The 26,824-nt window shown below is 39.4% G+C and overlaps 1 protein-coding gene across 8 annotated transcripts in view; it reads left to right on the plus strand.

The window, feature by feature from the left end:
* Positions 1-26,824, plus strand: part of LOC117235442 (TWiK family of potassium channels protein 7-like) — a 290,562-nt gene that overhangs the window by 99,610 nt on the left and 164,128 nt on the right. For all 8 annotated transcript variants that reach the window (XM_033497463.1, XM_033497461.1, XM_033497467.1 and 5 more), the window contains exon 3: positions 23,585-23,640. The gene's annotated coding sequence lies outside the window, so the exon portion shown is untranslated. The remainder of the gene's footprint in view (positions 1-23,584; positions 23,641-26,824) is intronic.

The raw sequence follows: 26,824 nt of genomic DNA on the forward strand, positions 1-26,824 counted from the left end.
TATCGAACATGGAAAATTGAATTTACAAACGTTGCAGTAGTTATGCGAATTCATAGAATCGGGTGTCAAATTAATTTCCCGCTAAAAATTATACGTAGTAGAACCACGTGCGTAAATAAGAGAATAAAATTCGATCGTTTTTATTAAGCGTACGTAAATAGTAGTTTTTAACACGAACCCATTGCTACTCGCGTTTATATCTTTCATTAATAATTTTATCAAATCGCACCAATAGCATTTTCGTAATTTGCATTGTTAAACGGTTGATTGATGTTTAATTTAAAAATAAAATTAAAAGCAAGCTCTGAAGAGCGAGACCAACCAATGAAACGAAACGATATAATCGCTTGGTTATACAAATTAAAATGTACGAACCATGAGTTATTAGCATCGAAATTCAATTTTTCATGATATTGAGGTGGCGTTAAACGTGTTAGGTTATTAAGGAGACGAGTGGTAAAATGTAATGGTCGATGTATTTTAAAAGCACTTTGAACACAAGTACAGAGATAGTGTATGTCGATCGCAACTGTCTCTCGCTCGATTCTATCGTAGAACTCGCTCTGATAATTCGCTATGCTGATCGCTATGAAGACTTTCGTAATGATACTGACTGATAATACTCGATGAGGATATTGATACTGATTTCTAGAGAACATGTTCGTCTATTTATAACTACATTTGTTGTTACAAAAGTTCGAATGTAATCCCGGTTGGCGATTACAAATAACGATGATAATTCTTTGATCTGGAGTTCATTATTTTTTGAAACTATCAGATCGAAACAGCGTTAACACTCTAAGGCACTAGAATATTTTAAATTCTAATTCCAAATTCCAAGTTTCATCAGTTCGTGCAACGATAGAAAGATCGACGAATCGATCTCGATAATAATTGCAACAATCGACAAATGACTCGTCGAGACTACATCGAAACGTCACTGAAGTTAAGAGAGGACAATTTTAGAAGAGTCGTAGCAGCGAGATAAAAGATTTTCATGAAAATTCCGTAAAGAGCTCGGTAAATCGATATTATTTTCTTTGTTAAATTGGTTTTCAGGAATAAAGCACAGCTCGTTAGAATAATCGTGGAACGTTCGTGAGGCAGAACGATAGAACAGAAGTCACATACGCAGCATCTGTCAGTGACTCGGTCGGCCGAAAATGCTCGCTCGTTTCTCGGACGAATCGTTTGCGGCTTATTAGCTTCTGTTCCCGCGCTATTCGTTTCTGTCAAGTACGAATGGGTCCCCTACTTGATAAATTATCCTGCAATTTCGGAAATCGTTTTCATCAGTAGCAGTCTATCGCCAACACTTCGACTGCACAACCGTTAAATTGCTAGAGGTGTTTTAAGTGTACACACGAGGCCAGCGAACAAGCTGTACGGTGCATACAGAACAACACGAGAATTGCTTCATTATCGCTGTTTATTCACCGCTCGGAAAATAACTCTATTCAAAGGATGAGTAACACGGTTTCTACGGCAAACAGCCGCTGACAAATCGAGCCTTTGTTTTCCATCGTTGTCGATCTCGGTCATATTTTGTCTAAAAACTTGAACGTTATTGCCTCTCGATTGAGTTCGTTTCTGCAGTTTTCTATTCGATCGACTGCTAATAATCGTGCAAGATGACAATCGAGTACGTTTCGCCCTATATCCTCGTTAATTAACGTGAAATCGTTGTTAGCGTTTCTCAACCTCGTGCCATTTATCAACTTTGTGTTTACGTTGTCGGCAAACGTAAAATTAGTCATCACTTGAGAAACGAGTTTTAATCGTCGGTCGAGCGTACTCTCTTTACATTATTAGCCAATATAAAACATTTGTAGAACGCGATTTCAAAGAATTTGGAGTAATCGAATATTTAATTGGCCGTGTACGTTGTTATCCGATGATTAGTAAGGAAAGTCCATCGAATTCGACTTATCGCGGATGCTTTACGAAGAAAGGTATCTCGTGCTTCATCCACAGCGAATTATACTTATACTGACGTTTATTCGTCCATGTTCAAAAATGATTTTGCTTGTTCGGGAAAATGGAACAGATTTTAATTAGCATATCGATGATAGGCAACGGTTGATCATTTCGAACAAAATAGATAGCTGCGTAACGTGTAAGATTTCGCTGGTATTTCATCGGCGATGGTATTGTAATGATATTACGGCAGCGGAAAGTCGGCGAGTACCGGTGGAGATGACGAATCACGGTATGGAAGCAGACAGGAATATGTTTCGGGTGTTCGTTTATGTAAATTGCCACTTACCGAGGAAATCGTTTGCGGGCTCTATTACCGCGGAATAAAATACATAACGAGGCGGCAGGTAGAAACGAGCAGACCAAGGAAGAACGTGAATACGCCTGGCAGAAACCTACACTGAACGGGGAACACGAGGCCGTGTGTACAGAGTGTGTTTCACGAGCTGTATAATGAGCAGACATTGGGAGGTTTTCTCATTCGATAATACCTCTGAGTGAATAATTTTCATTTTAAAGGAGAACCCAGTCATTTTGTTCTTTTCTTCTTCTCGGCCGTTTTAACAGGGACTAAATTCTAGAATGAGCTTTATAAAGCAACTAAATTTATCCAACACCTAACGGATATCACGTTTCAGAGAAATTAAATACTCGTTTCTTTCAGCAATTATACCACACACAGGATCTCACGTTCTCCAGTGGCTCATTGTAGATCACTGAAACGCTATAAACGCATGCATAACGAGTAAACATCGAGAGATCTTTCTTCGTTCGACGATACTTCCTCTCGGCGAATGATCTTCGTTTTAAAGGTGATTTCGTTCTTCTCTTTCCCCCGGCCGTTCTAACAGGACCTAAATTTTACAACGAGCTTTATGAAGTAACTTTTCGTCAACAACTAACGGATATTATATTTCAGAGAAACGAATGATCCGTTTCCTGCTGCAATTACGCTATACACGCAATCTCAGGTTTTTAGCGGCTTATTGTAGATCACGGAAACGCTATCGCAGCCGATGTTCTTGCATTTCTAGCTATATCCTTAGCAGCCGCAGAGTCATAAATCATGGTTGCATTCGAGCTTGTCCTTTGCGATAAACCGACCTTCCACGAAAGGACAAGTTGAATCCCTTCTCGAGCAATTACGTTTCTGGAAATCCAAGGTGATGAGCTTTCTAAGGTGATGAAGTTACACGCTGAAAACGATGCAATTTGCCGCTACTACGAGAGAAGACGCGAACCAGCGTAATAGTTATCCGCCAAACAATTATCGTTGTAGAAAATTAATGACGAGTTTTCCATGCTCGAAACGTATCAAATCGCGAAGGTTGAAATCGATACGGGAAGGTTCTATATATACAAATTGTCGTTCTCAACAGGTGTCGTGTAATTATTTCAAATGAATTAAGTTAACGATCGTTAGCGTGTCTTTGGTATCGTGTACCGAGTAGAAATGAATTCGATTAACGTCGATTCGATCCGTCACGATACGACATGCATATTCATTGATGCAACGCCCATCGCGGAAAGATGCGACACGATGATAGGTCCGTAGGTGAATTCCGCGAAATTGCAATGCCACTGACAAAATGGAGCGATGGCATTTTATCCGACGCGTTCGCGAATACGAGGAGGGAACGGACGAGGACCGCTCGTATATCCGTCTCTTCAGGAAACAGCTAGATGTATACTCGAAAAATTGCAAATAACAACGCTCGTTGTCGAGGAAAATACTATATTTCGCTACGTTTTCGAATTTGCGAATGTACTCGTTTTTGTACACGGTTAGAAATGTTTCTTCGTTATTTTTGTTCAAATCCGATAGAGTTCAGTTTTTAATAGAACGTGTACCTATGTTCGGTAGAATTTAGCGTAGATTTATTTTTCCAAGCGCTTTTACGCAAGAGGCTATTCTGTTAAAACAATTTCACAAAGTATTTTATGCGCTGTGAAAGTTGGAACGGTTCACCGGGCTCGCGCCACGTCAAAAATCGAGATCCGTTTCGTCGTTTATCTTTTGACGAATAACACGTTACACCCGGCCACTTATTTCATCCTTCAGACAGTCTGTACTCATTCATCAACTTTCACAAAACATGATATGTTATCCTTCCCTGACATTTTTACGTTTCAAGGACCTCGCAATTTTATCGAGTGGCTGGAATGTGTCATCTTCCGGTGTAGAAGCTTGTCACGGACACACAATTTTCCATAGTACTTCCATTGCCCTCTTGTTTAGAACAAATTTATGGATGAAGTCGATATTAATGATAATCAAATGCACATAATTCCTCTCGCCGAGCAGAGGTCGTGACTGCGCTTTAATAATTTTCTGACACCATTTTGTTCCGCCGACGTACGTCGAGACGACGATAGTGTAAATTTTCATTAATATATCAAAACAAAGGTACAAAAATGAAACTTGTAAAGGTTGCAACAATAAAAAATTATAGTCCGTCCCGATGAAAAATGTACGTTTAAACATGCTCGCGCCTCGTTTCATCTCGAATATTAACCGATAAATATTATCGCAAAGAAATCAGCAATTATTCTTCACAAATTGTACGTGAAACATCGAATTACAACACCGTTTTTAAGTATACCAGCAGATATCAGTTGGTCGCTGTTCCATTTAAATGGAAACCTCTATCGTGGAAATTTATACATTCGTAGAACCGGATGAAAAATAATTATCTCGCGCGGTAGGAAGAGAAACAGTGGGACGAAATAAAAAAGAATTGATAGCGAATTTTTAATTCGATTTTGAACACGCTTTCTATTTAAAAAACGATAAATATCGATACATAGGAAAGTGTACAGTTAAACGCCAACGAATTCGACAATGTTGCTCGTATTTCCGAAACGTTCGCCGAAAGAGAAATTACACACGAGTTGCCGCATAATTTCGTGTAACGAGCGGAAAGTATAGCCTTTGATGTGAGCGGAATAGCGTACGAGACAAGAGGTAGCCAGGCCACAAAAGGAATAAAAAGGCTAAATAGAGGGGAGGCTGCGCTAAGACTTAACCCTTATGTTAAGTTTATGAGAGGGCAGGCTGCAAGCACTGGAAATAGGTGCGCGAGGTCGAGGGAAAAACGCGTAGACGCGCCCCACCGACGGGGAGTTAAGCTGGTGTAAGCTGCCTGCGAAATTATGAGAGGGATAATGCCCCGAGATCTCTTCTGGAGAGATAGTCGCGACTGGAATGTGGCACGTGCCACATACTTTTACCACTTTGGACAATAACCGGAGCTTGAATTTATTTTCTAACATTATTTTACCGACTCTTTTCTCGCTGGCGCATCTGAATTACGGAAACCAGGCTTCACCTTTTCCAGCTAACCGGTTCCAATTTTATCGTATTCCTTGATACTGCCACTATCTACGAGAACGATAAACGTGAATAATAGAAAGCCAGATATCCGACGTATTTCAACAAAATCACTATCGCGTGAAGTACGATAGGGTTCATGTAACAGACATCTTTATTGTACGATGATATCGTGACGATACCATTACACGATTATTTTTATGATTTCGATATTTCCTTTCGTATATTCGATGTAACATTCAATTTTTGCAAACTGTTACATAGGGTGTCTTGCCTACAAAATGCAATCTGAACGTCTTCTTTGCTTTCGATATGATGTTTGTCATAGGAAACGTGTATTCTTTTTATTGCATCTTGCAGCAGACGAGAAAATACATTCGAATACTTTGAGGTGATCATGAACATCAAAAGAACGATGATATTGTAAGACAGTGTTGTTGGATTGTAGGTATGTGAAGTCGCGGTTTATATTATTAAACGTTCAAAGCGATGATTTTTCGTTTTTAATCTTACCGATTTGTCTTTAGCTTTTCAATTGTTTTCATGTACGATGAACGCGATTTGCGATTGACAAATCGTTCTTTCTACAGCCATGTAGCTTCTTTTGTGCACCGGTTTGCCTCGACATAGATGTAAATCAGATCAAATCTCTCTTGTTTCGAATAATTATCTATCGCGGAACGTTTACCGATACAGTAACGATCGCTATGTAATCAGCTAGCTAGAGAATGGCCCTTGTTTATATCTGTTGATAAACGTAAATTAATGCATTCAATAATTCATTGTTCTCCACTCTCTTTACCAACGAACATCATTTCGAACATTTAATAACCTAAATCGTAAGCCCACGTACCATCCAAACATTGCCCTACAGTATCATCGTTTTAGTATTCAAAATCATCCGAGCATATTCGGATCTATTTTCTCGTCTGCAATTTGCTACGAGATGCAATAGAAAAAAATACACGTTGCCTGTAGAAAGAATGACAACGATCTCGAAAATCTAAAAAAAGAAAGAGTTTTTCTTCCATGGTGTTCCTCTCCGGAAATCCTTTAAATCTTGCTACAGACATTTTCCATGACGATGAAGACCAAGGAGACGTTCAAACGGCCTCTTTCAGCTAAAATTATAGCTATAGAAAATTTTTGGTCCATTTTGTCTTATTTTAATCGCTCTAAAACATTCGGCAACACGAGGGTCATCGACGACCGCCGTGGTAGTCAACGCGTCAAGCGACGAAGGATAAGGTTCAGGGAAAAATTCCTTGCAGAAGTTGATCATGAAATATATTTCAATAATGGACAGTAACGAACTGTACGACTGAAGTAGTAAAAAAGTAACGAAAATCTTTTCTTTCCATACTAAAATTAATAATCAACATTCGCGAATATCGCTGTTGGATTTGAACCTTCTCAAAACGATCGTGGAACGATCGATGGTCGGGTACGGTTTATATTGTCGGAGTTAGTACCGCGCCAGCGGAATTCCGAAACGGCTCGTATATTTTTTCATTCGTCGTATCTATAGCCCTGTACTGGAAAGGCCGCAGCATCTTGCGACGATAGCAGCGTAAATCGCGTTCATCGTATCGCGATAACGCGTTGCTACGATCGCGTTCAACGTTTATCTACGAATTCAAGATGTCGAAGCCGGTGGAAAATTCTATTACGGAAGATTTCTACGTTACAAATACAGCGGCTAGCATGCAGATTGACTTTAACTAGCCTCGCTTAATGAAACAGTCCTGTGGCTAATCGTGTCAATAAGAGGGATCCTATGGCGTTAGTAGGCAATTGTTATGGTTATTGTGTCGAGTTTCCTCGATGAAATTGTCTATTCATGCAAATGAAACTGACTAGAATAATCTTCGGACGATAATCGTCCTCGTGAATTTCAGTTCAGAACGTATATTATCGTAATTATATATATCGCTAAGTATATAGAGGATATTAATTGAAAGCCGCGTAAAATAAAAGATCATTATGATTAGAATTTAGTCTTATGGAAATACGTATCTACGACATTAAAAAGGAGCACCTGAAGCTATTTACGATCGATCATCGATTTATCATACATGCAAATTCAATTTGATCGTTATACTCGTATAAGGAAACTTTTATTCCCGTATAAACTGAAGAACGATTAATTATTTCTCAGATATTAATCGCGTTTGTAGCACCATTTGTTTTCTGTTCGTTCGCGCGAGATTTAAACATTTTATCCTAATTATTCGCCGATCAAAGAGCTCGTCCTGTTACGTTTGATATTATTCACCGTTTAATCTAATCGTGTGAATTTTCTGAAAAGCAGCAGGGATTAAGCGACGGGGGCGATTGGCAATCAATTACAAACGGCAATCATCGCGCGATTACTTGCACCACCAGACGCGAGATCGTTCTCATATAAATCACGCGACAGCCTCAGCCGAAATGGGAAGCTATGAAATCGCTGGCCATGCTGTCTTGCATGTATGTACCCGCCCCTCTATCCGATTTACGGATCTCCGTTCCGTTATCCGCCTCCCCTTACTTTAGTATCTGGCTCCTTCTCACTTTCGCCTGTACAACGGAGAAACCGAGGAACCGCAGATTCCAAGCCTGCATTGACGAGACGTCAGCCCCAGATGCTACCTTCCCTTGTACCGATTCCACCCCTAATTTCTGTCAACGTAGCGCCAACGTCGAATCCGATTAGATTGTTGTCATTAGTTTCGGACAACTGGCAATTCGAAGATTATTTTAGGTTTACACCGAACCTTGCTTTAACTATAATATTTTCTGCCTATACTTTATTGCCGTCTCCGAGAAATCCATTAAAATCAGCAGATGTTCGTATTATTTATGAATTTTGTATTTATGAATTTCTTTGCTTTGCAAGTTCACGCTGCTTTAAAAGACATCGTGTTACGAGTGGTTGAATTCTACTCGACAGTCACTTTCGACATAGAAAAATATATATGACGTTCCATTCAAAAAGTTGCATTCGTTCTATTCGCGTTTCCGAAAAACATCGGAAACGTGAAAGATTGACGCGCATTGTGTCACGTCGTTCGGAAAATATCGTAAAGCTCTTTCCTCTTTCGTTCCTTTCCCATACTTATCGTTTATCGTAGAAACGGTAACCAACGATGATACGAAAATCATGTACATCGTCTCCCATCGGAATTCGAAATATTTTTCCACAGATTCATTGCCCTGGTTGTGCGGCTCAATTTTTTCGAGTCGCAGGATCGTGTTAAGCCATAATTGCAGCGTTATTAGTCTCGAACCGTACCGTATGACGCTCGAGGCGAATTTTTTCCCTCCAGCGTTCAGCAATTAACTTCTACGATCAATGGAACAAGTGTACCGCGTGAAACGTGCAAAACGATCTAATTATCATTATACTGAAAATCCACTATCTCCGTTTTCATAGTTCCCATTCACCGGTACTAATTACCGGTGATTCAACCGCACGTTACGCAGCCCCTGTATTCGTTCGAAAGGAGACGCGCTCAAAGGAAAGCTTTTCTCCAGCGATTTCGCGACAGAGACGTTTTCGACCGGCTGGAAACTAGACGCGGCTCGTTTCGACAATGAGGAGAAGCCGAATAATGGCCGTGGCACGGCCCTTTTTTCATCTGTGCAATCACGGCGATCGATTAACACGGACGCGCGTTGGTGTCTGGCTGTCCTCTGCGGAACAGCGCTATAAATTTTCTCTGTGCTGCGCTTCGACGGGGAATTCAATTTTCTTCCTGACGAACAACTACATTTCCCTCTCTGGGCCTTGTTATTTTTATTTCCCATTCTTCTGGCGTTTCTTTTCCCTAACTTGACGAAGAATTTTTTTTTAGAATACCCACGAATTCATGAATAATTTAGGCAGGCGAATCTGTAACGGTTAATATTCTTCTTGCTGCGATTTTTTAGTTTAGTTCTTAAAACCGTTCTTACGGAATTTAATCGTCGATTTGATAATCGCACTTGTACAGTACGAAAATGAATTAATTTCAAAACGATTCAAACGTTGCTTCGCGGGTTATTTACGCTTTTATAATTATTCGTTTTATTATTTATAGTTAGGACGAATATTTCCCGTCGTATTTACAGTTGTTTTCATCGTTAACTCGAAACAGCATAAATCACACTGCCTGATTTATAAGCTTCATTTTTAGCTTCTCTGATTAAAATTGGTTTTTGTCTGCCTAACTATCATGTTGTTTCCGAACCTTTTTAGTAGCATCGCGTGGCACGCCATTTTGAAAATATTATTTTATTTATCATGACTGTCTAACCAACGTTGAATTTCCTCGAGGTATTTTCGTGTAACAAAGATATCGATTTTCCGAATTAACCGCATTAAAGCATAGTTCTAGGAAAACATTTTATCTCGTTTCAGTCTGCAACAAAGCAACGTTTTCTACAAATAGCTGCATGTACAAATCGTAAAAGAGAATCGAGTGTACGTGCATCGAAGAATATAATTGGATCGAAAACGTATCGAGAACATAGTAGGATTAAATTCTTCTAGAAATTGCAATTATGTATATCATTGTTGCCTCCTCATCCATTTCTATAATTATCTATTATAAAATAAAGTTAGATTTTCCATCGTTATATCCTATAAAATCACATCTTAGATCCTTTTACTAAATTCTTCTAACAATGCTGACTTTTTCGTCTATTTCCGCGTACCGAAGCAATTTTTCATTCTTTCCACGTTTTTGTTGAAATTTTGCTTTGCTTCAAAGAATTAAAGTAACGCACAGCGATAAAAGCTATTGGATGATATTCTAGAAACTCGGAAGGTTGTTCAAGAATTTCTGGAAACTTTTTTAAAACGCAAAAATCTAAAAAGCCGCAAAGTTTTAAACGCCTCAGTATGCGTACAACGCCAGTAAAACCAAAGTTGCAGACGGAAGGATAATTACCAATTATCGAGTTAAGTTAGATTCGCCATTGTTACATAGTTAATCTACAAAAAATAAAATTTCACGCCCGTTTACTAAATTCGCCTAACAAACACGACTATATCGTCGTTACTTTTTCGTCTATTTCTATAACTACCCTTGATAACAAAGTAAAATTAGATTCGTCATTATCACGTTCCATGAAACGAGTCTCAGAGCCGCCTTAGCGTGTCACATCGACCTCTTAATTTCCATTAGAAGGAAAAGTGAGCACAATAAATTGCTCTCGGTTGGTATCTCGACGTTACACCCTGACGTAAAACATTGAAGCGCCGCGATACATCTTAACACACTCCTGAATGCGTTCCATGAATTACGAGGAAACAATTATTATCAGGCCACGACAAAGAGTTAAATCTCGCAGTGCACTTTTGTCCTCCTAAGTCGCGCAAACGTCCTTTCAAGAGGCCATGAGCCATTTCCTCTTGGTCTTTCGTCTTAACTGAACAAAAAAGCTATTTGCATCGCATAAAAGACCGGCTTGATGGAAGGTGCAAATAGGATGAAGATAAGGGCCGTCATTAGCCAGGCTAGGAACAAGTTCGTGGAAAAAGTAAGAGGCAGAAAGTAGGGAAAATAAAATTTCTTCCACGATTATGGTGTATTCCCATATAAGCGATCTTATCGTGTCTGGTCAGGTTTAGCGACTGCTGCATACTTTAGGACCATCCACCGAATTTTTCGATGATACCTTTTTATCGCGCGATACATTTCAGCGGAGGTTCGTGACCGATATACATACTCGAGTCACGCGCCTGGAAAGTTTCAATTTTGATCCTAACACACTTTTTTCACGGCCTTTCTTGCGTCTCTGTGCCTCCGACGTCTAACGTGTTACAGTTTTATCGCGTTATAGTTGTTCCAAATCTTGCAGCGACTTACTTTTGGGACGTAAACAAAAAAGCTATGGGAGATGAATAAAAAAAAAAAAAAGAAAATATTTGTCGATGATGAAGCTGTTTACGAAAGATTTGTTTTATCGTCATTTAGAAAAGTGAAGATATTGAGAAGACATTCCCGTAATATTATGCAGTAAGTGGACAAGTATAACACCTGTCGATAAAAGTTTATCGAATATTCTTTTATCGAAGGTATCGGCTTCTTGGAATAGTTTATGCAGCAGTTGATCGGAAAAGCATCCTTTCAGCGAAACGCCTTTGGATCACATTTTACCGAGTGGTCAGTAAGGGCCAGTGGTCCGGAAAAATACTTTGAGACGCGAAGATGGTTGGTATGCAGCCAAACTGCAAGAGTTTCGTATGCGGCTCGCACTATACACTTCTCTAGTACTTTAAAGTACGAGCAACACAGTCCATGACTCCTTAACTACGAAAAACGGTACAAACTCGCACACCATGTTGAAAGTTTTGCAAAGGCAATTGAGAATTCTCGACAAAACTCACGAGACGTGTAACAGAGACGGAGAAGCGCGGATAATTTTTTGTATCAACTGCGGAAGAGATTTTTTTTCTTCCTTCGATATCGGTTACTCGTTAGCACGTTGTATTTCATCGTCCAATTGCGTTTATATTCTTTCAAATCGTAACAATTATTCGATTCCGTGTGAGAGCCGGATATTAATTGTATAGAACGTGGCTACGTTTCGAGCATCTTTCCGTTGTCAAAAACACGCGAATCGCGGTCTTGTTTCCTAAGGCTGCTTTAATCGATTCGTTAAACTCGGTAAAAATTCGTCTCTCTGGCTGCGACACGATCTTTTCATGTCAGGCATCGATTTTCTCGTTGCAACATGACGTCCTCGATAATAAAACGGTCTCTTCAACTTTTTTCCACTCGACCAGGCATTCCGCCCTCTTCGTTCTTCTAGCTGCTGAATAAGCTGAAGTTAAATAATGATTCCGGGAACAGGACACGCTCGCTCAGCCACATCTTCGAATAATATAACGGGTCTGTCGCTGAACGATGAACCAATAATTTCGGATTGCTGTACCGTGTGCGAGTGTGGAGTGTCGTCTCTTCCTTGCAAGGATTCTCCGCTCGTACCGTGACGGTCTTTTCCTTTAAAACCCTGTCTCGGCAAATACCGAGTACGGCCTTTTCCACCGATACGAGTTTTCGCCTATCCTTCGTACCCGTTCGCCTATTTCCAGTCAATAGGATTCGTCCACCCTCGTTACACGACATACCGAGGGTAAAGCTGATCGAGGTGAAGAACGACTTTCGCCAAGGACAATGTTGTCATTTTTCTTCGTCGAGCCAAGAAATTGATTACTTTCATATCCGTGCATAATAAATCGCGGGTTAAGCTCCGTTCCCGGGTGTCTAATGCCGTAACATTCTTTACAATTGTAAACGAAAACAGATGGTCTTCGTTTTTTAAATCAGGCGTCGTACTAGGAACATGGCTGCGAGAGGATTGAAACGAATCGAACGACCGTGTCGTTAAATGATAGAGCACGGAACTTTATTGGCAACAACACCGAAAGAAAAGCCGTAATATAAATGTGAAATATGAAGTCTTGATATAGCTAAGGTATGCTAATAATCGAAACTGTTGTAAAAGATGTATACTCTAAGTTGTAATTTATTGCCAATGCTATATTAGCAACTGTAAATCAATGTGACAGCGCGCATCGTTTTAATAATCCTTCCACGCACGTTATATAATGCAGAGAATCAGGAAGAAGCGTTCCTTAAATTTTGCTTATGGGGTGCGTTACCATAACAACGCCGCTATCAATCATTCGGACATAATCTGGGTAACATCCTGAATAATTCCGGAAAATGGAATCCCTACCAGATGTGGCCCAATCTTTTAAATTTACCGTAATAATTGTGCACTGAAACAGAAAAAAGAAAAAAAATTATACATATATATGTATATATATGAAGTTTTGCAATACAATTTTAGTACGTAACGTGGATTTTAGTAACGCAAGTAAATTAAGAGTAACTTTGAGTCCTTCGTATTCCTATTCTTTTACTTTATCCAATCCACGTGTCATAGATAACACGCAATTTCTTCTTGATAGAATTTTCTTTTAACGATCTTTGATGTTTCCAGTCACGTTCAGCCCACACAAAATTTCATTACAACAAATGTTCACGAAGGAAGCGATAGTTGCGCTACATATCGTTCTCAAACGCATTATCCATCCTCTATATCCTCGCAATATTTATTCCACTGTAGCCTTCCACTCAGCTCTCCCTTAGCATGGGAATAAATTCGTCTGCAACTAACACGAGGGTCGACAGTGTGGTCGACAAAGTGCGAAAATCGATTTTCCGCACCCTACCACGAATGAAAACTTCCGGCCTTTAAAGAGTCTCATTATTTTCCTGCCAGGAACGATCGTACCTAGTCGAATTCGACCACCCTCATCTCTCTTTCTCTCTCCCTTCGCCAGTTCTCGTCGACGCCGAGAGATCGAGGGACGTGGACCGACGTGGAGGGGGATGAGATTGATAAATTATCGGCTTGAAAAATGCAAAACCGATACTCCCACACCCGCCATGACTGCAAGCTTATATACGTACACGGTTGAGTGGTTGTTTTGTGTGCGTGCGTCCGCGCGCGCGTCCGCATAACCCAGCGTGCGAGAGTAAGTTGCCTGTGCGATGAATTCAGGCGAACTCGTGTTCTGCACATAAATTCCGACGCGCTGCCGCGTCGGCTGTCATACGAAGGCGCGTTGAAAAACTACAGGCTGTATCACCAGTGCATCCTTCATTTTTTTCACCCTAACACGATGTGTTGCCGTGGTTGAACGTTGGCTGACTTGGAGCACACTGACGATCGGGCCGTGAATTAAAATATTGTTGCCGAATTTTCGCAGCCGACACTATATAAAATACCAAGGATTTTTGCGCTTTTTGCATTCGCCACTGCTTACTCCGATTGGAATTTCAAGTTTCCAGCTACGGTCTCTCCATTCCAAGCGCACAAATTTCACGTTTCAACGTCGATCTTGCTCTGTGAATGCTTTCCTGTCGCCATTCGACGGCTGATAAAAACCAAACTATTCCATGCAATCTGCATTTTTCCTGTAATCACTGTTATAAATAGGATACGAAATGTTGGCGTTAAAATTTCGCGAGAACGGCGAAACTTGGGGATCGTGGACGGGAAAGCAAAACAAGTGAATTAAACGCGGAAATGCGCACCGCTCAGAATGGTGCATGTGCATACAACCAAGATTGAAAGCTCAGGAATACGCTGATTTATAAAACGCCGCGGTAGAACGGAACGCTGTTCTCTATGTTGTTAATGGTTCTCCGTAATTTGTATAAATTGCCGGGAAATTTATGTTTTTCCGTCGGTTCCCCGACCGGAGAACGCTTTATTTAATCGAACGAAAACTCATTTTCTCTATCCGCGTTTTATTGTTCGTGTTCCGTTGTTCGTGTTCCGTTGTCCGCATCGTGCTATGTCGTTTATCATTGTTTTCCTATCGCCGCTTATTAGCCAGGTGGAGATAGGAGAGAAGCTAAAGTGAACGTTTATTCGTTCTTTCGAGAGGAATCATTACGATGTTCTTAATTAATAAATATCTCGTATCCATCTCCTATGCATTTTTATACGACGAAATTATTCGGTTGAAATGAGCAAATAAGGAGGGAAAACCCATATTTCAATAAATAATGAAAACACAGGCACAGACGTGAATTTGGAAATATACGAAATATTTGATAAAACAGACAGTTTGTACGAACAGAGTATGATTAAATTATTAAAACCGTTATGGCGCATATTAAATAAAAAATGAAGAAGTTATTCGCGAGATGATTATATTGGAAGAACAAATTACGTATTAATTTATTCCAGAAATAATTGAATATTTTTGTACTTTGAATACGAATAAAATAATAATCATTGTTATCGCATAATCAACGATCATAATAATAATCACAGGCGGAGATGATTCTTTTTAATATAAATATTGACGATAATTCGCGTTGCGTCGAATAATTCTCTAGAATTTTCGTGCATAATATTTCACCTCTGAATTTTACCGCTCCCTTTAACGTACGAAATATTTCATGCGTAGAAATTTCAGTTTTAATACTGCAAATAACGCAGAGAAATTGCGCAACGCACTTTTACAAATATTTCTTCCGCGCGTTTGTTACCAGGCAAAGAAATGGAACGGGTTACGTAAATAGGGCAAAGTGCGTGTGCATCGTTACGTAGATCAGAAAGATATCAAAGGAACAGTTGGAAAGCTTCATCGATACCGCTCTTTCGTATCGTAGCTGCATTATGAACGTATCACCGTTCATGTCAGAACCCTTGGCTTCGAATTCTCCTCTGCCGTTCATCGCAATAAAAGGCACTGAGCTCCTTTTAGTCTTCGAGTATCGATACGTTGAAAAAGAGCGCGCTGAAGATCGTTTATTGTTTCATTGTCAGGAAGCAGTGATACAAATATGGTGGAACGAATAATCGATAACGGTTACTGGTTGTACTCTAAAGCACAAATAATCTAAGTTGAACGATTAAATAAGTTAATCACTTAATTTATTTAAACGCTATAATCAACGAAAAGGAATCCTTGAATCTTCAGCCTCAAAATCTCTTGGCGCAACTAAACGTACTAAAACTCCAATTTTTTACACATAAAATCATCGTGTTGACACAACCGTGAGTCCAACACCGATCGAGAAATAGTTCACGATACTCAACGATTATATCGTATTTTGCAGTTTGATTTGCAGTTTGATTGATCTGTCATAACAGATGACAGATTATTCGATATTCTTGCAAACTCGTCAAATACGTACAACCAATGTACTTGAATTCCTGATATGGTTAACACGAATTTTCAAACATTTTTCATTGTGGGTTTCAACCTGGTTAAATATACTACTGTAACGCAATGCAGATCTCCGATGTCTGCAAACTACATTCGGTAAACAAATTTACTAGAACCTTAAAATTGTAACACGTTACGCTGACAATGATAAATATAGCTTTCAGGGCAAGTTTTACTACATTCTTAAGCTTCGTACATCCACGAACGTTGTCTGCGGACAATCCGCGCATACGGTTGTCCAATATCCGTGTTCAAGCCTGTACTGATATCTCAACGTCCCTGCTCGTCCAACTGCGTAAACTCGCGATCATCATTTATACGAAATATACGTGTAGTTTTCGGTCGATGAAGAAATAGACGAGGAAGATTAACGGAATGTTTCTAGATCTGAAAATTATCGAGAACATTTTATTAATTCTGTTACCATCTATGAATTTCTATAGTTCTATCTTACTCCGGTTCTAGCAGATAGAAAGAGTTTTTAACGTTTCAAGAAGATGTTTAATAAATGTGAAAATTAAAACGAGGAATCATGCGATAATCAATAAGATTATTTTTCATATTTTGTTCAAACTGCCAAGGTGCTGTTTAACGTAAGAAACCTATAGTTGAGTAAAAAATGAGCAAAAGAACGTAACATAGTTAATATGAGAACGAGTCTGTGTAAGCTAAATGTAGACGAGGAGAGAAAGAGAACAGTCTCGAGTTTTTCTAGTAAAAATTTGTCATCTCGTTATTTCCTGTCCGATCAATCGTTCTTTCCACGAGGTTTATGTGGCATGCGAAGCACACGAGGACGGACAAGAGACACGCGTTGCTCGACGGTGCTATTCACGTTCGATCATGCAGTTAGAAGCTGCATTCGTAGGTGATAACCGAATCGAATGAAACGCGACGTAATTCGATTTTCCTGGTGCTCGTTGAAGCGGTTTTCTAGTCCTTCTATTGGACAGTGTTTCCTGTACGACGATCTGTGTACACACCGATACCGACGTTCTCTCATAACTCATAGTTACGACCTACCAGAGGAGATAATAACTCTAAAACTCTTGTTTATGCCTCTGCGAGCGATTTGCCTAGTGAATCATGGTTAATTTTGATAAACACCAACAGAGTGTATTTCTCCGATAACAGGCTTGATTTGTATCCTTTTATTACACTGATTGATCGCGTTCGCCGCATTAGTCGTTTATATTATCCCGGATATATCGGAAATTAAATCGCTTTCTGAAAAGAAATCTGACGTTTGAATCGCGGTCGTGTTTGCGTGATATAATTTTCGGTGAAACGTGCGTTTTGCCGTAGCCGTCTGACGTACCGTTGCGCCTAAGATGAAACATCCGATTAAAAAAAAAAAAAAAAAAAAAAGAAAGGAAAGAAAAGGAAAACGTAGCTCCGAGTACGCGTACATCATCTCCTGTTTGGATTTCAATTTTCTCAACCTTCAACGTTCTTGATTAATTGAACATTTAATATCAAAGGTCGTAATTCGCGTCTAATTCAATTCGCTTTCCTTTTGCTCGCTATCAATTTCGTTCAATGCATTCGAACTTAAAACGTACTCATTACATTTAACCTAATCGTCAAATCCTTGAACTATTTTCGCTTGGCTCGCAAAACGCCGGTATAATTAATGAGACGCGGCAATAACACAAGGAATGAATTATATAAAGGAACCAATTGAAAATTTAGCAAGTCGTACAGCGTGACTGCTCGTTGAAATTCTAAAGCCTTTGACTAAGGTCGCGTACCGGTGAAACGAAGTAACGTCAAACGTCATCAAGGTGTTTGTCGGTCTAATTTAACGCACCCTACGCAAATAGCCTTTTATCTCAAAGAAAATGCGCTATTTTCGTAAAATTGAGAAGCCAATACGGCCAATACACGATGAACGTCTAAAGCGATGCACGTCCAAAGAAGCTAATAATAACGCCGGATATCATCGTGAAAGTTTATCGGATGCTACAACTATGATGTATATCGCGTCAGCCACGTAGATGGATCTTTGCCCCAGATTCCTCCTCGGCTCGCTCATTAACGCCGAAAAATTTCAAGTGGTTAAATTTCAATGTAACGAGGCATTTATGATTTCTCATTCGGTGAATCTTATTAAAACAGCTTTTTGTAGTTCAAGTATTATACAGCTATCGTACGGTTATCCTGCCTTTTCAATTCTACGAGAAAATGAATAGTACGGTAGTCCGCAATAATTACAAGGATTTAAATGATGTAGCTGAACTTCTACTGTTTAAAGCGTGTATACGTAGCGAAGTAAATTAAACTTTTCTGCAGTTCGCGTTGTGTGACTATTCTGTCTTTAAAGTCCCGTTACAAATCCACGAGCAATGTCGGCTGCGTTTTCAGTGAAACTCGAGTCTCGCTGAATGGCAAGTATGTAGTTCAACTATAATGGTACGTGCAACAAACTGTACCGTTCTCTTGGACGCGCGCAAAGCTCTAGAAAAGGGTGGTTTAAAAAGGGATGCTCGATAAAATTTAACAATTTTCTTATGATACCGAGTTTATATCACCGAGAACGAAGAGCCACGAGAGTTTTGCACCGAACGAAAAAGGTGAAAATCGATAGCACGCAGGTCACATCGATGCTACGAAATCCTTGAAAGCTCCGAATCGCGCAATCACGCAACAACGCGAATGCAACTTACATCGCGGTCGATTACACGCGATATCGTAAAACTTTGGAACAGTGGCGCGCGTACGGCAGAACACGGTAAAATGCATGGTAACAGTTGACACAGTTTTTGCTAGGCACTCTGGTATGGTGGGTCAGTGAGTTCGCAACAAAAACGAGCACTATGGCCGCCGGTGTCCGCGCTTGGTGTCAGACCGCAACAAAACCAATGCCTCGAAAACAGTTTCGCCTAAAGTGAGCGATGAAACGAAACACGCTTCCGTTGATAACGACCGCTTCAAAACAAAATACCGAGGCGCAGGAATATCACAAGCCACTTGCAGCTGTCTCCGCCACTCGAGCCTCTAAAGGACTCTATCGAGCGTCCCTCTTTCTTCTCTTTCTCCCTCTCCCCCTCTCTCTCTCTCTCTCTTCTCACCTGTAATTCATCCACGCAGTTTGCACCGGAGGGAACTCGAATTTATGTCTAGGTCGTCCTGTTGAGAAAACTGCGCGCGATAAATTTGCCCTTCTTAAGTGCTTTAAACGTCACTCGACGCTAGATTAAGTTGCGCATGAAACAAAAGGAAGCTTCGAGCAGCCGAGCGAAGGTAAAATGAGAATGAGTAAACAGAAAGGCTTTAGTCGTTTATTTTTATGGTCGTTACGCGTTTATAATAATTTTGAAAAGTTATCGACGGGACGGTATGATTAGTTTTCAATATCTTCCAAGGGATTATTATAGCAATTCAACAGACAGAACTGTATTTGGACGAGCAGTTCGTGTAACTGGAATTCACGTAAGAAATAACGTAGAGAAATACGCTGTCAACTGTACGTATTAGAAGAGCTATCGATACTTCGTACAAATCGAATGCTTCTCACGGTTTCCATTTCCTATTTATTTTATTCTAAATTTGTTATTTCATACGCGTCGCACGTGTCGTATGTCGTAGAGTACCGAATAAAGTTATTTTTGTGTAGGTTGAAGTTAGCTCCAATTCGAACCGGAGGGTTTCAAACTTGGAAATCTGTGAAATTACGGCAAAAGGAAAAAGAAATGTAAACGGTCTCTCGTTTTTCTCAAAAATATGCAAATCTTTCTTCGATACGATATTGTTTTAAGTCCGTGGATCCGCTTAAGATTCGCTAACTTGCTGGACTTTCCGAGAATTCCTGGAGAAAATTGAACTATTTCTCCGCGTTGTCATTCTCTATGCTCTTTCAACGGGCTGCCTTTCAGATATTTCCAGGTCTTTAGGATTTAAGACAGCCCCGGCTTGTCGAGTGTGTCCTTACGATTGTTATTTCAAGACCGTCCAAAGCAATCGTGTTCGTGTTATTTCAGGACCTCGGCTTCCTGGCTTCGGTCTCCTAGAAAACCTCGTGATATTTCCACCATTCGAGTCTTTGTTTGCCACAGAGATATTTTCGTTTCCAAATCGGAAGTGGAAGTGAATGTCGCATTATCCTGTAATAAATTATTCCTTCTCCCTTTATGGTCGCGATATTTCATAAATTTTGTATTATACAAATAGGAGATTATTGGTATTAATTACTTAATGATTAATTATTAATCATCTTGTACTATTCTATTATATCATATGACGTTTTATACAAAATTCGGTCAATTTCATTCGAGGGGGAAGAATTCAATTTCGAAATAGACACGCGTGTATTTCTCCTTCGTTACGTTCTCCTGCCCGAAAATTCAACGCTGCCTGAGATTCTTGGATCACGTACTACGCATTGAAATAATTTCTGAAATCCGATTACGACGTGCGTACTGTACGCACGGTTTGAACGTGGTAGCGCACCTTAATCCTACGAGCGCGTCATGCCGTTTAGCACCATGTATTTGCAGGTAATTGGATCGATCTTACGGGGTCACGTAGGCAGATTTCAATTTTATCGCCTTTCCAGTATTCCCGTTTGAATTAGTCATTAACACATTTGCCGCCACCAACGCATACAGCTGTCTTGAAGTACGTTGATTCGCCTTACAGATTACGTATATTCCCTTTTATCAGAAATGTCTTTACATCAAATAATAACGTTTCTTCTAAAGCACTGTCCATTGTTCCTTTCGTCTTTCCATTATCCTCGGTTGAAACGCGTGAAATGAAACGCTCGACAAAATATTTAAAAAATGTCGATTAAAGAAGATTGAAAACTGTTTTAAAGTATTGTAACAGCGCAGCTAACTGGAATAATTGGATGCACGATAAGCTTCTTGGTTAATACGATACAACTAATTATTATTAAGTGTACTTTACCTAGAATGTTTGATTACATAGTCGGTATTACGGCGTGCGTGATCACTATTAATATCATTGACCATGCAGAACCGTTCGTCAGAATAATATAGTGGAACACAGAGCTCGTGTTACGATCGAATTAACAACTATTAGTGATAATTACGATAATTGACGACATAGTTGTTGATGTAGTCAGTGATTAGGAAGAAACGATAGTAATTCAACTACCATTGCTGCGCGATTATATATCCTACTCTCGTATTTTGATATCCGAATCCGTTAGATGAAATTACACTTAATCGCTAATGGAATTCATTATCTATCCAGACTTTTGTTCTATTCTATTTACTATTTACCACGTTTCCGCGATTAAGCGTTTATTATACTCGTATCTCTTGGAAATTACTTCGTCTTTCTTTTTTTTTTTTTTTTTGTTTTTAGTACTGTCTAAATATTTTATTCCGCAATCACTATCGTACAAAGTAACAAAAAAATGTAACAAAGGTACTGAATTTGAAATTCGTTTTTAAAATCCGACTAAAATACACGACGAAACCACAGATAATCGTAAAATTTTTAATTGCTCTTTCAAAAATACAAACTTGATATGCTTTTATTAAAAAATAGCTGGGCAAAACCCTTTGCAGAATGAACATCGTTGTACAATTTTTATTGTTGCGTTACAATCACGGACCTATCGTTTCGCTGAATATAGTTGCAACAAATCAGATCAAGTTACAATCGACGATATTGAAAACTATTACGTCGAAGAGGAATTTATCAACTTGTTATTAGTGATACTGGATAAGATACGTGTTAATTAAAATTGACGAATTATCGAAAGAAGCTGAGCAATGCTACAACGAGAAACTTACACGCCACACACGTGTACGTTATATTCCTATACACACTCGCATCAGTCAATCAATCATGTCAGCAGCAGAGCTTGCTGCACAACGTGTATTGGTTTTTTCCCTCGAACCACACTTTGCCTATCCTGCACCGTCATCTTATTTATAGCATTTCAATCTCGCTTCTCAATAATTGACGTACACTATAATTCAGGTCTACTGTGTATTTTTCTACGTAGCTGACGAATATTAACCTGCCGTTCTCGATGAAACTCTATTTTAGGTCAAGCGGTATTTCGACATTGATAGATAAAGTGCAATAATTGCTGTTATACTCTTACATGCTCCTTGATAACGATTACTCTACTTTGATTATTTTATATATTTTTTGCATATTACGTATGTGCATTTTTTGCGCTTTTGAAACCTTCCAACTTGCCATGAACGCATACAAATCCTCGGTCTACTTGTAAGTTACGATCTTGTAGATTATTTTCTTCGGAATTTATCAGTTTGATTTTACAATTTTAACAGCCATGTATACCTAGCGTAAGTGTAATATGTATCCAGTAACTCACAAACGTCGGTATAAGTAGAATTTCGCCCTTTTCGCGATGTTCGCTGCTGCAATGCAAAGTACATTGGCGCGTGAATCATGCAACAGAAATGGCCGGTAATTCATCGGGCCGTTATGTAGGGCGACGTAAATCGAGAAGATTGTGACAATGAATCAGCGCAGCTTTATGGCTCTCCATGTAATTAAGTCGTATCCGATAAGCATTAAGTATGCAAACGCGAAGCAAATCCACATTTCGTGCCACTATTCGCCGCTTGTAATCGGATCATCCCGCCTTGAATCCTACGCGATTCGTTCGACCCTTGTAAATTTTCCCCTTCGATCTTAATTCCACATTCTTTTTCGTTCATTTTCCATGGTTGCACGTGAAATGTCGGTTTCCCTGAATTTCAGATTCCTAAGCTTAAACGTACCAATAAATATCACACTTTAAATCTGAGCAGCAAGTAAGCACGGTAAATATTGAATTTCAGATGATAAATCTGATATTTGATTGTCAGGGATTCCACTAAAGATTCAACTATTAGGTTGTCCGAAAAGTGTCTTTCTTTTACAGACACGTCTTTTACAACGACGCATCTTTATACAAACATGAAACCTAATCTGTCGAACGTCGTGATTTTTATTTTGATAGAACAAAATGGATCCTTCCTTATAAAACGAAAGAAACTTTTCGGACGACCTAACAGTTTCTCATGAAAGTATACGAACGGTTAGGAGAGAATTTTTTGATGAATATGTACATTATACGGAACGTTCGGAGATTTCGTTACAGAGCTAATAAATTTTAAGATATCCTGTACAATAAACGAAAGGTTTCTAAGAGTGTTAGAATACTTTGGCCAACCACTCTATCTACATATGCTTCGTTGCCCGTTGTGTCAACTCGTTTATTGAATTATGTTGCACGAGCTTCGAATGTACCTAGTTCATAATGTAAAGCTACATAAGTACTTGTTTGAGACGAATGTTGCAAACTAGTTGGCCAAGTGGACTCTCTATACTTGGATAATCCTTCCAAGCCTGTGAACATCCTGTTTACTTTGATAGTTGGAAGTTGCAAGTGTAGTAGTGACGTTACAAGTCATTGGAGATATTAGGTCGAAGGATAAATAAATATTTATCTCTATACGTATTAACGCTTCTTTTTATTAAAATCAATTCCGTAAAATTCATAATTATGGTTACTAATTTTCTCTAATTAATCAGTTTTTTTCCCCCATATTTTTCAGGGAATTGATTACGTGTCTGCTTGGAAAAGGATCCGTATTAATAGACTCACGGAATGGTAAGTTCCCACGGCTTTTAATTTCGCGAAGTAACGAGGCTTTAATTCATAAAGGGTTGCCTCCAACTGGCTGGGACTTTAACGAGGACATTAAAGTGGTTTCGAGTCATGCCGGAACTGGTACGCATTCCGTCCTTCAGGGAGGCTGCCAGCTGTTAAACATTGCACGGAAGAATTTTTTAACATGACGAACGAACTCCTTTAATTTCATGTAATGAAATGCGTGAACTGTTACTCCAAATTAAAACTGCTTCCGCGTTATCTCGCGAATTGTTAGCAGTTTCTGCCGCTTTTGAATTTCATCTAGCTCGCCGTTCCGCTTTATTTTCACGAAATTCTAGTTGGCGAAAAAAATTGTCCCCGATGTTATTATAAAAATGTTCGCTTTCTCGAATTACCCACCCTATTTAAAAATTCACGTATTTACACGCTCGATATTTCAAGGTTTATCGATCCTATCAATTTTATATCGTCTTTAAAGTTAGCAAAAGTTACGCGGGCTATATCGAAGCTCGTAACTTTTTCTCCTAGTACGTTATACCTTTTCTGCGGTACGCCGGTCGAGAAACAAGTTCATTGGAGAAACAAAATTTTTATCTCGAGTTTTTATTTCATTATATTCGCGAAATGATTACGAACTCGTGACAAGAAGTTTGATGAAAGCAGCCCGTAACTCGGCGCAAGTTAGAGAGAGGCTGCCTAGAGATGAAACCATCTAGAAATTAACCTACTTAAAACTACTAACGATAGATCGTAATTCTTGCTTTCTCAAAGTGACACCGTTCCTATCGAATATAAACTTCTCCATTAATGCTTCGGTACATTGATTAACGAACGAGTATACACTGTATACAACATAACGACCGCTAAAAGAGAGCGTCGCGCCGGAAATGGAAAGTTTCAACGTTATTAAGAAAATTACATTAGATAGAATTACGGTGATGAAATATTCGTCCTTCTCCTTCGATAAGCTCTGTACTTTGCGCTTTATTCGTTTTCCAGTGAAAACCATTTTCAGAGGTAGGAATAATTGGCTTGGTAATAACATATAACGCGATTATGTAGATACAAGGTGTGTAAAACAGAGGTAAATGACGTTATTTTATCCATGATGTTAGAACGCAATAAAAATAACGATTTATGAAAATAATAATTTCGCCTGGTTGTCAATAAAGAGGTACAGATTTGGAAAATGATGCAGTGCTATTAGTACTTTGCTATTTAATCTGATATATTATGGCTTGTAATTAATAATACGTAACCTGTCTCATTCTTCTTATTCCTATGGCCATGGTTTTAATTTATAGTTATTAAAAAAGCGATACAATGTATTTCATTCGTGAGATATTTATTTATTTATTTATAATTTTCTCTGTGGCGCTTTATACCTATCAGCACGGTATTCTAAAATGCTTCGGGCGGTGATGACGCTTAGACAGACAGCAGGAAATAATTTGCGCCACGTGTATCCGTAAAATACAACTCTAGAGATGCGCGCAGCTTACCGTTGCGAGTCGATGCTTATCAACAATTGTCGTTAACTATGTCGTAACTTGGTATTCCCAAACGTTGGGCACCAGTAAATTACCAATTGCTACGCATTAGTGACGTAAACTTCTCCCACGGGCGCATAGAAGTGCTCCCCTTAGCGAACAATAATGAGGCCAATGAATGCGACAGTAGCACCTTGCCAATGTGTTCCTGCTGTTATTTTCATTTTCTTTGAATACGCAATTTAACCAGTGGCACACTCGCTACTACCCATCAAGCGATTAAAAAATTGAAAAACGTGAAGCATGAAACCGTATAAATGTCCAAAGAACCAAATTTTTCGATTAATCTACAATCTAATCGTCTTCGTCACCTTCCGTTGCACGTCCCTAATTTAATTGGATTCATACTTTATAATGGTAGCTCGTTTACTAGAAGACACGATGTGGCCACGAACACCGGTTTCGCAAATAGCAGTTGAAATTACACGCGGTCGTGCAATTACAAGGGTTAAGACGTTTCCTGTAACTGTGTTCTTGCAGTCAGTCGTATAGCAGCAACCTCTTAAAGGTGACGAACAATTAGTTTCGACCGTTCGGATGTTGATTCAACGTTACGTACCGAAGTCGGTCTTCTTCCATTCAGCATGCGACATCGACGTCTACCTGTTCCTTTCTCGCTTGTTCCTTTCTTTCCCATTTCTCCGTATCCTCTATTTTACTCCGTTACTCTTTCTTCGTGCAGCTTCGACCGCCTTTTCCATCGGCTTGACTCCACCGGAAGTACGCCGAGGCTGACCCACATTCGACAACAATGGCCACACTCAACTGGCTGCACTCGCCTCAATCGTCGTAGCCTAGGCAGAAGTTGCCTCGTTTCGGTCTCGATTTTCCAAACGACTTTCCATTCTCTCTTCCTCTCTCTTTCTCTCCTTCTATTTCTTTCTTGTCCCTCGTTTTCACTCCCTAAGGCTACTCGCATTCCTATTTTTCAATAATTTCAAGCGCGCCTCCACCTAATTTCAATCTTTTCTTCATCGGCAACGAACTTCCCCCGCTTGTTGAAGAATTGATTTCATCCTGGGTCGCTGGAAATCGGAAGTTCCACTTTAAAGCCATTCATCGTGTCCGCGGGAAGTTTTCTGATCGATGGCGTTGCTTATTACCCATGTAGATGCACGGACTACCCGCAATTAAAATTGAAAAGATGTGATCTAAATTTAATAGATGATATTTCGATGAAAATTGCTACCAGGTTGTTAGTCGGTCGTCGTGCTTTAACATTCATTAGCGATGACAGTTACTTTTCTGTGAATCAATCATTTTGTGAACGATGGTTGACACTTGACGTCGAATCTATCAACTTGTTAGGCTCGATAGACAAATTTTGTATTCTACCAAATGATTTTATATCACGGAGAGAAATAGTGGATTGTCTTAATATTGAAAACTATGTCTTCTCTACGTTCGATTAAAGGGTTTCTACGATCGTTCGCATCATCGGTTAGCATTTCAATCGATTCATAATAAAAACGAGAATAACAATTCTTCTCGATACGCAATACTCGTTTCCCTTGGTGTAAAACGTTTATCGTGATGATCGATAGTCGTCGTATTATCGCTAATTTATCGAACGGAGTTGTCATTCATTTTGTCAAGATAATGGACGTTTCATTGTACTCGGTTATGCTTGA

This window comes from Bombus vosnesenskii, unplaced genomic scaffold, assembly GCF_011952255.1.
Source record: "Bombus vosnesenskii isolate JDL3184/JDL3185 unplaced genomic scaffold, Bvos_JDL3184-5_v1.1 scf7180000013316, whole genome shotgun sequence".
Classification (NCBI taxonomy): Eukaryota; Metazoa; Arthropoda; class Insecta; order Hymenoptera; family Apidae; genus Bombus; species Bombus vosnesenskii.